Below are 12,425 nucleotides of genomic sequence, written 5' to 3' on the forward strand. Positions count from 1 at the left end.
TGGGCGTTCTTGTTGTCTAAATGGTTCGCGATTCTTCAACGAGATAAGGCTCGATAAGTTTTGATTTTTTCAACTCTTCCTGAACACGATACGCCTTGTGAGAGGAACCATTTGGTTGTATTGAAGAAGACTTCCACACCCACACACACACCCACACAGAGAGAGAGAGAGAGAGAAAGAAAGAAGAATGAAATTTCAATATATCATGAACATGATTGTCAGGATTTTTATCTGCATTGCGAAACTGAATAGGAGAATGTGAAAACCTTAACAGGAGGAGCTTTCACAATTTTCAAGTTAATCTCCGTTCTTTTGGGACTGAAAATTTTCTTTTTCAGGAATAGTAGCGCAGTAACGATTAACAAGTCTTGGATGAAATTGATATTCGGAGATTTACTATAACTTCGCTGGGTATTTAAATTAAATATAAGATAATTTTTATCACCAAAATTATACGTTTTTCTATTAATTCAGGATTAGAGAAAGGGAACAAGAACAATGTGATAATCTCACTGTTGTCCTGTAAAGTGATGACAGCATTAAGATTATAAAAATAGTTTTAATTGCAAATAGTCTGATTGGGAGTTTGCATTCGAACAACACAGCCGTGTGAGATGATCAGAAAATAATACTGTAACATGAAGAGCATATTTTTATAATCTCTCTCTCTCTCTCTCTCTCTCTCTCTCACACACACACACACACACAAAATGTAGTATGGAATATCTGATCACTCTAATGAAAAGCTGTATTAGATATGGTTTTAATCCATTGATATTTTCCAATTTCTTTATCGAACAATATAATAGTATAAGCATTACAGGAAGTTTATACATCATTATTTCTAAATTACAGAGATAAAAGTGATTTGCTCCACTTCAACAACTTGAAAGCTGCATGGATACTTTATTTTAAACCTGTTTTAAGTGTATGTTATGTTTGGCCGCTGCTTTCATAACAGTACATTTTAAATGATAGGAGACTCCTTTGGAAATGGGTAGCTTTTATTTTGGATGATGAGTTTTATTAAAATGGATAATGCAAACAGATATTCCTGTGCACATTTGCAACGAGGTTATAACATCATCTCGTTCCATGCTGCTTCAGTTCCACCTCTTGGCATACCTCGTAAGTAAATACAGCGGAAAGGTATGCGTGACATAGGACACCGACTTGCAGCTAAATATACTGTTAGCGCCGTTCCCTTGACACGAAATGTCACGTGACTGGTATTGCAAAATGATAGTAATCGTGTGTTTGTTAGAAATGTGACTAACCTTTACCCTGGAAGGACAATCCTGTGACCTTTGAGTTAAATGATCCGTGAACTTGGAGATGAAATAGAGGGAGGAGAAAAAAGGTTAATTTGCGGCCCAAAGCTAACTTAATAGGAGGAGAAAATCGTCGAAATACGAAATTATTACCTCTTTCTGTTTCTTTATATGATCGTGTTTTGTCTCATCCAAATTGTGATCCATTTCTTTCTTGAGAACAAGCAGGATTATAAGATGTAAGACGTTTCCATAGTTACAAGGATATACGACACTTGCACACAAACGGAAGGAAGATAGAGATGATGACTCCCGATCATTTCAGGAAACGGAAGTAGCCTCAGGAAGCTCAAGATCAGAGGAATATATCTACACAGGAAGAAACCCTTCCTTCCGGTTTTCTGTCGACGCCATGATTTGTAGAAAGTACTTAAGAATGTCACCCAAAGACTTGGAACGTTTCAGAATTTGATAAATGTTTTTTCGAGAAGCTCACGCGAAAAATACACCCTCTCCTCATTCTCTCTCTCGCTATAAGCATGAACTTCGAATTCTACGATTTCATTGCCGTCTGCTTTCGATGCATATAATAATAGTAAATGCACAAACATTTAATCAGACCTGGCACTCCGAGAGAAGGAATAGTTTAATATAATTTTTGAATCGATTGAAGAATTAACTGACATTTTAAAATTATTTTAAGAGGCCATATTTTTTTCCAGTAAGTTTAGTGTCAAAACTAAAATATTTTGAGGTTAATGAGTACCTAATATATCCCATTTTATATAAAATGGAGTTTGAATATGTACATGAAACATTATTACAATCTATGAATTCTGCAGTATTTCAGAGATTAGCTTGTCTTATACTGAGGTAGTACACGTTTTTTTTTTAAACCCGCAAGTGGGAATAGACAGTGAACACATATTTATAAACATATAAACCTACTCTTAGGGGTTTGAAGCAAAGAAATGGCAAGCTAGATGTATTAAAAATACCCGTAAATCCCTAAGCAATGTACTGAGTCATCTTTGGATGGAGAGACAAACATATGTCATTCATTGGACAGACATCCGCCTTAATCTCAGAATGTGTATGTATATATATATATATAGTCGATCATAACAAAGGTTCTGCCAACAAATTTTCAAAACATTTTCGTAATGATTACTACAACTATCAAATCCTTATATCTTATATAAGGACTGGCTTAAAGGGGCGGAGCAAGAATGCTTTTCATATTCCCCGTTATCTGTAGAGGACAGTGTAGGGATAAGGTCTTATTGAGCATTTAAAGCTCTGATCATGGCAGGAGGGTAACAGCAATAGCCGAGCCTCAGTTAGAACTTCATTGGCTACAGCATCGTAATCCGTTACCCTCCAAGGGTATTGGATTGAATGAATCCCTCCCTCCACAACCATCAAATATTCATTCCATTCATATGTATAAAGTATATATATGGTAAATTAAATGGTGTATAATATTTTTCGATGAATCTTTGGGCTTTATAAGCATATCAAATAACAATTATCACATATATTACTAATATTTTCTGTTTTTTAATTTATAATAGAAACATTATTTACACAAAAGAAGAAAAATACGTAGTTTTAGATGTTTGTCAGATAAAGAAATGACAGAACATTATACCACAGCATCATAGATATGTTTTCTTGTCTTCGGATTTTCTATTAGTCATTTTAAGCTGCCGTCCTTAAAAATAACTTCAATATAAAGAATAAATTTCATATCAGGTGTGGTATGTTAGACAACAGACTAAATTTATTCAGAAGCACCGTCGAAATCGTCTCCATCTCTCATGTCAGCCATTTATCATAAGAGAAAGGATTTTTTTGTTTCCCTTTTCTTTCATTATTCGTTTCCTTGTCAAGTTCTCGAGTCTAGAAACGCAATTGGATCGAATTTGTCTCAGTGTCAGTGTTTTTATGGAATCGCAGAAAAGCTACATAAAAAGTATTTGAATCTTTTGACGGACGAACAAGTCATTCGTAAACTAAAAAATAAAATGAGAAGTTCCTTAATGGGAAAAGTGAATGTCCTTGCATAGTAGATGACGAAAAGCATTTTTGAAAAAAAAAAAAAAAACATCTTAACGAACACCCTCCAAAATATGATGAAAATTGAAACTCTCCCTTTACACATTCCTTCACACTACTCTTTAATTTATATTGAGATTGAATGCATTTTTGTTTATAAATTTTGTCTTGTAAGCAGTTTTCGAAATGATATTTATCAAAGAAACATAATCTGTCTTTCTGAGCGCTTTCGCAATATTAGCGCTCATCAAACAGCAATGGAATTTTTGAAGGTTCGAAATAGCTTGCAATCTAAATATTTAAAATTCTCGCATGTATTTATTATACACGCGCTATAAACCAACACAAGTCGGGGTTTTGGAGATTTTTGTAAGCAGAATGTTTCCTCTTTACATTCATCAGCTTTGCTTCGCTAAATGCATTATACGAGAAGCAAAGCAATTTTGAAAGTATTTAATTACATGCCGATGAGCTAAGAATTCGAGCGATGTCGAAACCACAGATTTTATTGCTAACGAAACAAGTGGTGGAGAATGATTCTCGGGCCTCTGACGTCAACACGAAGGAGAAACACGACACACAATCTACGGGCTGTTAAGAGAGTAATGAACATTTGGAAATTGAGTGGCCAAAAACACATTTACGGCTTGTGTGAGGGCACGGGAGGAAAAGTGCGAGGGGGGGGGGTTGAATATGGGAATGCGATGAGAGGGAAATGTGGATGCGAAAACTGAAGGGAGGAAATTAGATTGACTGTCGGAAATTGGGACCGGCGCCTTTGGATCAGGATGATGCTGGGGCGGAGTTGTAAGCCTTTTCTGTTGCGCAAGCCGGACGCGGCGTGGTTACACCCGTAAAGCCACAGCGTCCGGTTACGGTGGCTTGTCCGTGCTCTTGGTATATGTAACACGGAGGTTAGTGAGATAATTAGAAGACTTGGTTGAGCCTCCACACGCGCTGGTTAGCCAGTTAGCGACTTTAAAGTAGAATCTAGTGCCGCCATCTTTCAATGAGCTAAGATTGCTCGAATGATGAGAGAATAAGAAATAGTTCTTGGGTTGTGCCAATGAGTATCGCACGTTCCGAAGCCGTAGAAGCGTCCGTGTTTTGAGCAGCGGCAATAAGGTTTTTCACTACCAGGAAGACTGGGTTCTGATTATTGGAATGTGCGTAGTCTATGTTGGTCATCCAATGGCTTTTCATATTCTTCGAAAATAATATGCATGTCTTTTAAGACAGCCCTAGGGTTTACGTAGGATTTGGAAGACAAACGGCTTAACACTTTTTCGTGGTTGTTAAAATACCCTTGCTTCAATTCTTGTCATTGCCACGATAAACATTTCCTCGTGCTACTGACATTTTGAAAAGGAACGTTCAACAATGTTGTCATTATAGAAGGGGGGGGGGGTATTAAGTTTCCCTCTCGACAAACTCCGTTATTCCCAAATGGACAAATCAGCTTGAGAATACATAAGAAGAAACAGCCATAACGTCGGGAATTAAAATGGTTGGTCCGTCTAAACTGAACTTAAGTGATTTATACCAATTGTGTGCATACTCAGGAGGACCTCTGGAATATGGATTAAGATCTAATCTACTAAGAACTAGGGGATTAGAATCTGTATCTGGAAGCGCTTGATGAATACTTAAGTGGATATCTCCCGTAAAAACAAAGCAATCAAAATATTTGTATTACTTAAACATGTCTTTAAATGATGTTGATTATTCCAGTGGATAAACTTCCACTGGAATAATCAACCTTTTATATAGCTGCAATTGTGACCATTTATCTCTGTGCCTGATAGCTGTATAGTATCTCTCTTCCATACACACACACACACACACACACACACACACACACACACACTATGCAGTAATGCTGTAAAGTTCGCCATAATATATCTCGTAGGTTTCAGTTGTTTGAAATTAACTCGTAGAATAGCTAAGCTGAATGTTGTATTTTGTTCCTTCATTGTGTTCATCAGTTGATGCACTTATTTTGTGGAAGAACAGATCTTTCCACTTTCGTCTGAGACAGAGCTCACTCAACTACGGTTGAAAAAAAACCCATATCGCATGCTGATAAAATCCTAACATGTAGCGAGCGAACTCAATATGTAGCAGCCAATGCTATAAAAATCAATTTTTCATTGAAGTAACTGAATTTGGTAAGTGAACTCTGCTCACAAAACGTGATAAACGTATAACACAGTGAGTCGGCCAACTGGGGGACTTCTGGTTTAGAAATCAGAGACAGTACTCAGAAAGAAAAGTCTGTAGCTACAAGACAAATGACAGTGAGGAATGCTATTAAACTGAACAAAACGAATTAAAGGGTTATAATTTAATAATTGTCGATCTGTTATATGCTCTTGTAGCACTTAATGCAGTTATTAGAGGACGGTTGGGATGAATTTAGCAAATGCGGACTATTCCGGGTTGATCCAATTGCTGGTAGAAGGTAGGTTGTTTTCGAACTAACTCTATCGAAACGGGTCTTCGAATAATGCTGAGGGAAAGATTTGTTTCCTGTTAAAGTAAATAAGAAAACTGATTTGAGTGTAGGAATGAAATATGTTTTGTTTTAGGATATTCTTTGAGTTGGGTGCTCAATGTTTAGCTTTTTTGAAGTTTAGTGGTTTCTCAAAATGTTGACTTCGGTCATAAAAGAAAATCATACTTTTAATATTTTAGAAATATTTAAATTATTTTTGAAAACATTTAGAAAATAATAAAAGATAAAGTAAATTATGAAAAATAAAGAATTACAAAAATTATTATTGTCACACCAAACACACCATTCAGAATAATGTATACAGCGACATTATATAATATATGCCTGATCAAGCATTTCCCACTCCCTGTGTGGTAGAAGTGGTGGCCGGGATAAGAACAGCTCCACTGCAGCCCATGCATGTCGTACGAGGCGACTAAAATGGTTATCCAGGGAAGGTAATGAATGTCAATGTTGTAGCCAGTAAAGTTTTAACTGAGGCTTGGCTACTGCTGTTACTCTCCTGCCATAATCAGGGCTTATAGCCCAATATTACGCTATCCATACATTATCTTTAGAGACGGGGAATATGAAAAGCATTTTTGCTTTTGATTATGACCGATCTAGCAAAAATGAAAAAAAAACTTCTCGGTTTTATGTGTTATTGTTAGGAAGGAATGTTCATAAGTAAAGAATTTGTATTGCAACTTATTCATACAACAGCTTGGTGAACCATTAATGACATCACAATTAGATCGTGTTCACGAGATGTGCAGTTGGTGAAGCATGCAGTCACTAAATATGTTATTCTTTAACGGATCACTTTGAAATTTCGTGGCTTCAGGCTGTGCTTATACAAGCCTAACCTTTAACCGTCTAAATACGATGTTATCTCATTTAGCCTTCAAGCGATGGCATCTACCAGTAGACTTATTTAGCATTCTCACAACGTTCAAATCACTTCCCATCATTTGCCATATTTAACACGGGTCTGTTCCTGGAATTAATTAGAAACAGCAATCTAATGTATGATAAATTTTGTCGCGTGCTAAACCTCATTCCCAGAACAGCATACATGACACTGTCATTCTCCCGGCTCTGGGAACTGCTCCACCGCAACACAACTGATCCTGCAGGAAGAATCGACACAAGATTTAATGGAGTACATTTTTCGACGTAAATCGAAAGTGGATGAAGAGAACTAAAAAGAAAATTTCTGTGTAAAATACACCTAAAGAAATATTAGAAGGGAAAAAAAACACACGATAAATACGAATGAAATTGGAATAACTCAGACTGCATTTCCAATCTTTTAATATATTATAACGCAAAATACATAATAAATACTGACTAAAATAATTTTAATAAAATTATTAATATTAAAAAGTGCGCCCTTAGTGAGAGTTCACTTAACTAAAATAATTATAATAAAATTATTAATATTAAAAAGTGCGCCCTTAGTGAGAGTTCACTTAACTAAAATAATTATAATAAAGTTATTAATATAAACAAGTGCGCCCCTAGTGAGAGTTCACTTAACTAAAATAATTATAATAAAGTTATTAATATAAACAAGTGCGCCCCTAGTGATAGTTCACTTAACTAAAATGTACTGTCGGATTTGCACTTTTACTTTTTATATGCACTCTGTGACTGTTAGATTTTCCCAATATATTGCGGCATTTCAGATTCTATTTAAAGTGCATTTGTTAATTAACATTCAACAAAGTCCCTTTTATTTATTTCGCTGATTTTATGATTTTTTCTTGAAGATAACGGTAGTCAGAAGCGATTCAGATTTCTATTTCTTGTGATCGCTTTCTTTTTTTTTTTTTTTACCTTTAATCTGTTTTGTAAATTTCATTTAGTCGGTAACGCTATTAAAAGTAGCCCCGCAGGTCGAATGTCTTCTGAACTTCGGATAATTACTTAGTAAAACTATTGATAGAAAGTTCTCTAGAGAGTAATTCATTATACTTTAGAAAGGTCACTGGGTGTTAACAAACTACACAGTTCAACGTAATGGTGTAGGAGATGTCAAGATAAAAGCCCTAGCAGAGATTGTGCTGATTAGATTCTTTAGCTCAGCGGGTATGGACGATGCCCTTTGGTTGGACTCATCGGAATTCTAATCTCATATAGCATTTGTAGAACTTAATAAAGGTTTTTCAACTTAAGATGAGCTACGGAGTGTAAGAGCTTTTCATCCCGAAAAACACGCCAATTGACCTGGAGAACACACGCAGCTAACAGACTGAGTTGCTGCATCCTCTCCTCAATTGTCAAAATGTGTTTACTTTTATTTAGAATCCAATGCTGGGGTTAAGAAATGTATGTTATTGTATTGATATAACTGATAGAATCCCTCCTTATCTTCCCTTTACATCTTACGCACGGGGTTCGAGTCTGTTATGGCCCGATAACTTGCTTCAGAAATAATTAATGCACTGAGAGGGCGCTGCATGCTTTTTCTGTCAATGTCGTCTATTACCTGGCTGGTTTATCTGTTTTTGCTGGATAAAAAAAAAAGCCAATTTTCTAGAAGGAAAAAACTTTGTATGAGCCTAGCTATCTAATCTTCAGTTGAAAAACCCTTATGAGGAAGAATCTTCGCGTTCTAGTTGGGTTCGTTTTCCAGCTAAAGGGCGGCATTTTCAATGTCACTACCGAATTAGCTGCGGAGACTCTTAAATGATACAATAGTCTGATCAATCGATCTAATGTGTAATTGTTTGCATAACAGCAACTATTTTAAAGTTCTTTTTTTAAGATTCGATGTCATAATCTTCATATTACGTTATGCCTTCGTTCGTTTTATTGTGTTTGGCAAGAGTTTTTTAGCAGTGAGATTGTCATCGTAAGATATAGTTTACTTTTCGTTTAGGTAGAGAAATTCAAGTGAGAGAAATTCTATTTTGAGAACCATATTAATATTTCCTTTGAGGGATGCCTTGAGCAAAGTATTGTTGCGCCTTTAAACAAAGCTCTTGATATTTGAGTGAACACGTAACAAACATTTTGTGATATTCCCGCTTACACTAAGCGCAAGGAAGTTTAGACGATACTTTCAGAGTATAAAGACTGGATTTAGAATCCCTTCTATGAGACTAATAACATATATAAGGACTTCACAATTAATTTTACCAACCGCATAATGTAAACTTCTCAGAGAACACCAACTCTACAAAGTAAAGGACTCGCCTCGCAACTTTCGTTGCTTTAGCAACATAAGATCTACAGTAAATAGTCTTTGCCGAACATTATCAAGTTGTTGTTAAGAGAACCACGTGTATGCTTGTACCAGTTTTCTTACTGCTTCACAGTTAAACGTTGTTAATTCCAAATCAAAGGGAAATTAGTAAATTTATTCTGTTATGTGCCATTTTAATGATTTTTTCCCTGAAAGCTGCTTCTTATGAGGGAGAGGGGAATTATTAAAAGAAAGGATAATAAAGTAAAAGTTTTGAAAGTGACAGTGCTTACGAGAGTACAAATTTTGACATGCGAGGTGCCTTGGTATTGTTTTGCGTGAAATACACACACACTATACCCAAGAATGAGATATTCGCTCTTCTAATTAGTACGTTGCTTAATAGATTGAGGATTTCTTTGGCCTGAACACAACTACGTTCGAACTATTGTTTCCTTTATCACCAATGATCAAAACAGAATCTAAATATCCCGCAGCAGTTCATCTTTGAGAGTTGTGTCATTTGCCAATAAAACGTTCAGAGGTTAATTAACAATAATTTGAAGGAAAAACACAATCGTGCTTCAATAATCATGATTGTCAACTCATGAGAGACACAAATCTTTCAAACATGAGATTGAATTATTTTGATTTCTTCCTGTTTCTGATGAGCGCCAACACGTTTGAAAGTCTGTTTCGTCCGTACTATTTGAAAACAGATAGACGAAAGTTAGGCGAAATCCCTGTCTTTTAAGATAAAATACCAAAGACATATTTTCGAGACGTCGAACATTTTAAAGGTAAACTTGTTTATCCATTTTCTATTCGATAATAATTGTCTATCAACCTTTTATTTAACGATATTTCAAATTTCCATAAGAATACATATTTATACCAGTATTGCGTCAGATAAAGTTCGATAGTTAAGCCAATTCTATTAGCGTAACATAATATAAACCAACTACTGCTAGTAAGATAAACAACTCCAAATATAAAACAACTCCTTCAATGTATTACTCCATCATTTAAACCTTCAAGTTTGTACACTCTTCAAAAGATCAATTCGTCATAGATACAACGATTTATTTAAAATAACATTTATATGATCTCACAAGCTTCACTTTTCATAGCGATGTTATAAAGTATTTAAGAAGTCAATAGTTGTTTGGGTGTTCGTATACCATTAATGTATATATCAGTAGTGAGAGGAACGAGATTATCCACAAACATCTAAATATTTTATTTTAAAACTCTTTAATTTACTAGATAATTAATAACATATTCAGCGATTACAAGCAAGAACCGAAACAATAAGCGAACGTTAGCAACAAATAAGTTAATAAATATCTTTAATAAAAAATGGTGTCTAAATTTTATAGGAAATTTTTTAGAATAATGTAAATATTTAAAAAAGAAACTATATAATTTGCATTAAATATAATACTTACAAATATAATTCTTAAAATTTTTATAATTTACTTAGAGTATTAGACTAAAAAGATATCATATTTATTTCCTACTAGTTTTTTTTATTTTTAATTTCAGCGATGCTATTAGTTAATAATGACGCAGATAAACACAGTTCAAGATGTAAAATTCAGAATCGGTGTAGCGATTTACCAGATGAATAAGAATAAGGGCTTTCCATATGTTTGCTGTGTCGCGATACCATGAACAATCCCAACCGATATGCTCCGAATGCGAACAATATGCTGTATGATCTGACCTCCAGAATAATTTCTTTTAAATCAAGAGGAAAGATAAAGTATTACGTTGAGCTGAACGAACAGAATCCATTAGCATTTACTGTGAGAGTGTTTTAAATTTATTCTTTGAATAATATGAGATTTTATTTCTTAAAACGATTCAGACAGTTTATTGGAAGGGTCTGAAATATAAAGCTTTACAAATCGTACTGTAAAAGTGTATAAGAATACATTATACCCCTTTTCACGAGACTTATTGCTTTGGGTTTATTAACAGACATATAACAACGCTTTCATTCACAATTAATTATGCGCAAGATGTTAAAAGAAGAATTTTTAACAACGGATGATGTTGGAATAAGCCGAAGTTGAGAAGTAATTTCTTTTCATATTTTGTTGATTCAGTTTATTTTCCGAGAATGTTGAACAAGCATTGGATTAAGACAAAACATTTCTTGAATATTAATCAAGGAATCTTGTCATCAAAAGAAGATAACGTTCACATTGTTGTCTATATTTACGCACAACAATTTCGCTCTACTATTATGTTCTGGGTGTGATGTTCATGGCGTATCTTTAAGTACAGCGTAGCGACGTGGTTAGCTCTTTAATGCTAAATTGTTTTTCTAGTAATAGAATTTCTTACTTGGTGCTTTTGGCTAAATGCATAAAACGAATCACTGATAATTTAACGTTTAGGATCATTCACAGTATTGCTTTTTACAGAAAAAATAATTAGTAATTAAAAAGTCTAACGAAGGTAGACAAACTTAAGATGTGGCTGACTTAAATTAACAACTATTCATTTCGAAACTGAAAAATAGGAGAAATTCCAACTAATATTATTCTAGTTGTATTTATGCATGGGAAAAATACAATTTTTGAAAATGGAACTATTCATGTTTGCAATGCAACATGACGCAGATTCAAAAAATATGTTCGAGTTGAAATGGGAAAAAACAAACAAACTTTAGAAATTCAGAACAACCTTCTCTTATCCACTATGATTTAGCAAAAGTTGTTTATTTTAGAATCCACATATACCGAAAAATGCCTTTCTGCAAGTTCAAGTCTATTCATGAAGTCAAGGACAATATGAATGAGACACGTCCTTAGACGTTGCGTAGAATGATTGGCTTAAAAGTCAATTTCATTTCGTTTAGTTAATTGAACAAATGCCAACATTTAACAGAATTAAAGCGTGACATTTTATTTTAACTAAGCACTTATTTTTTATAAACAACTTTGTATAGTGAGTATCACGAAACTACTTAAAAACAAACATACTCTGTTGATTTATAGATAAACAAAATATTAAAATTATATTAAACTCTGCTTTTTCTTCTCACTTGTAGCAAGGTCAAGGATTTTCGAAAATCCTAACTCTTCCTATTATTTTTCTAGCGAGCGTATTCAATAATGTTCAAAGTATCCTTTTAATTAACTCATCGCAAGTTTGAGATTTGCAAATTAAAATTTGAACAGGCATAAAGGGTTTGCATTGAATCTTAAAAGAGATTTCCTATAGTACATCAATAAAAAAGAGCATCAAAAGTTGCATCAATAAAAAGAGCATCATCAACTTCTTTTATGGGATAGCGGTTAAATAAACATATGACATACGCTACCAAAAATAATTGTCATATTTCTCTCAATGAAATCTTGCGCAAATAAACTTAAACAGTATCTTGCGTTATACTCACTGC

At 34.3% G+C, this 12,425-nt stretch overlaps 1 protein-coding gene across 1 annotated transcript in view; it reads right to left on the reverse strand.

Moving 5' to 3' along the window:
• LOC150096569 (retroviral integration site protein Fli-1 homolog) overlaps positions 1-12,425 on the reverse strand; it is a 164,142-nt gene that overhangs the window by 53,755 nt on the left and 97,962 nt on the right. The gene's annotated exons all lie outside the window — the stretch shown is intronic.

This window comes from Typopeltis vanoorti, chromosome 18 (assembly GCF_054136105.1).
Source record: "Typopeltis vanoorti isolate ZY-2024b chromosome 18, IOZ_Tvanoo_1.0, whole genome shotgun sequence".
Taxonomy (NCBI): domain Eukaryota; kingdom Metazoa; phylum Arthropoda; class Arachnida; order Uropygi; family Thelyphonidae; genus Typopeltis; species Typopeltis vanoorti.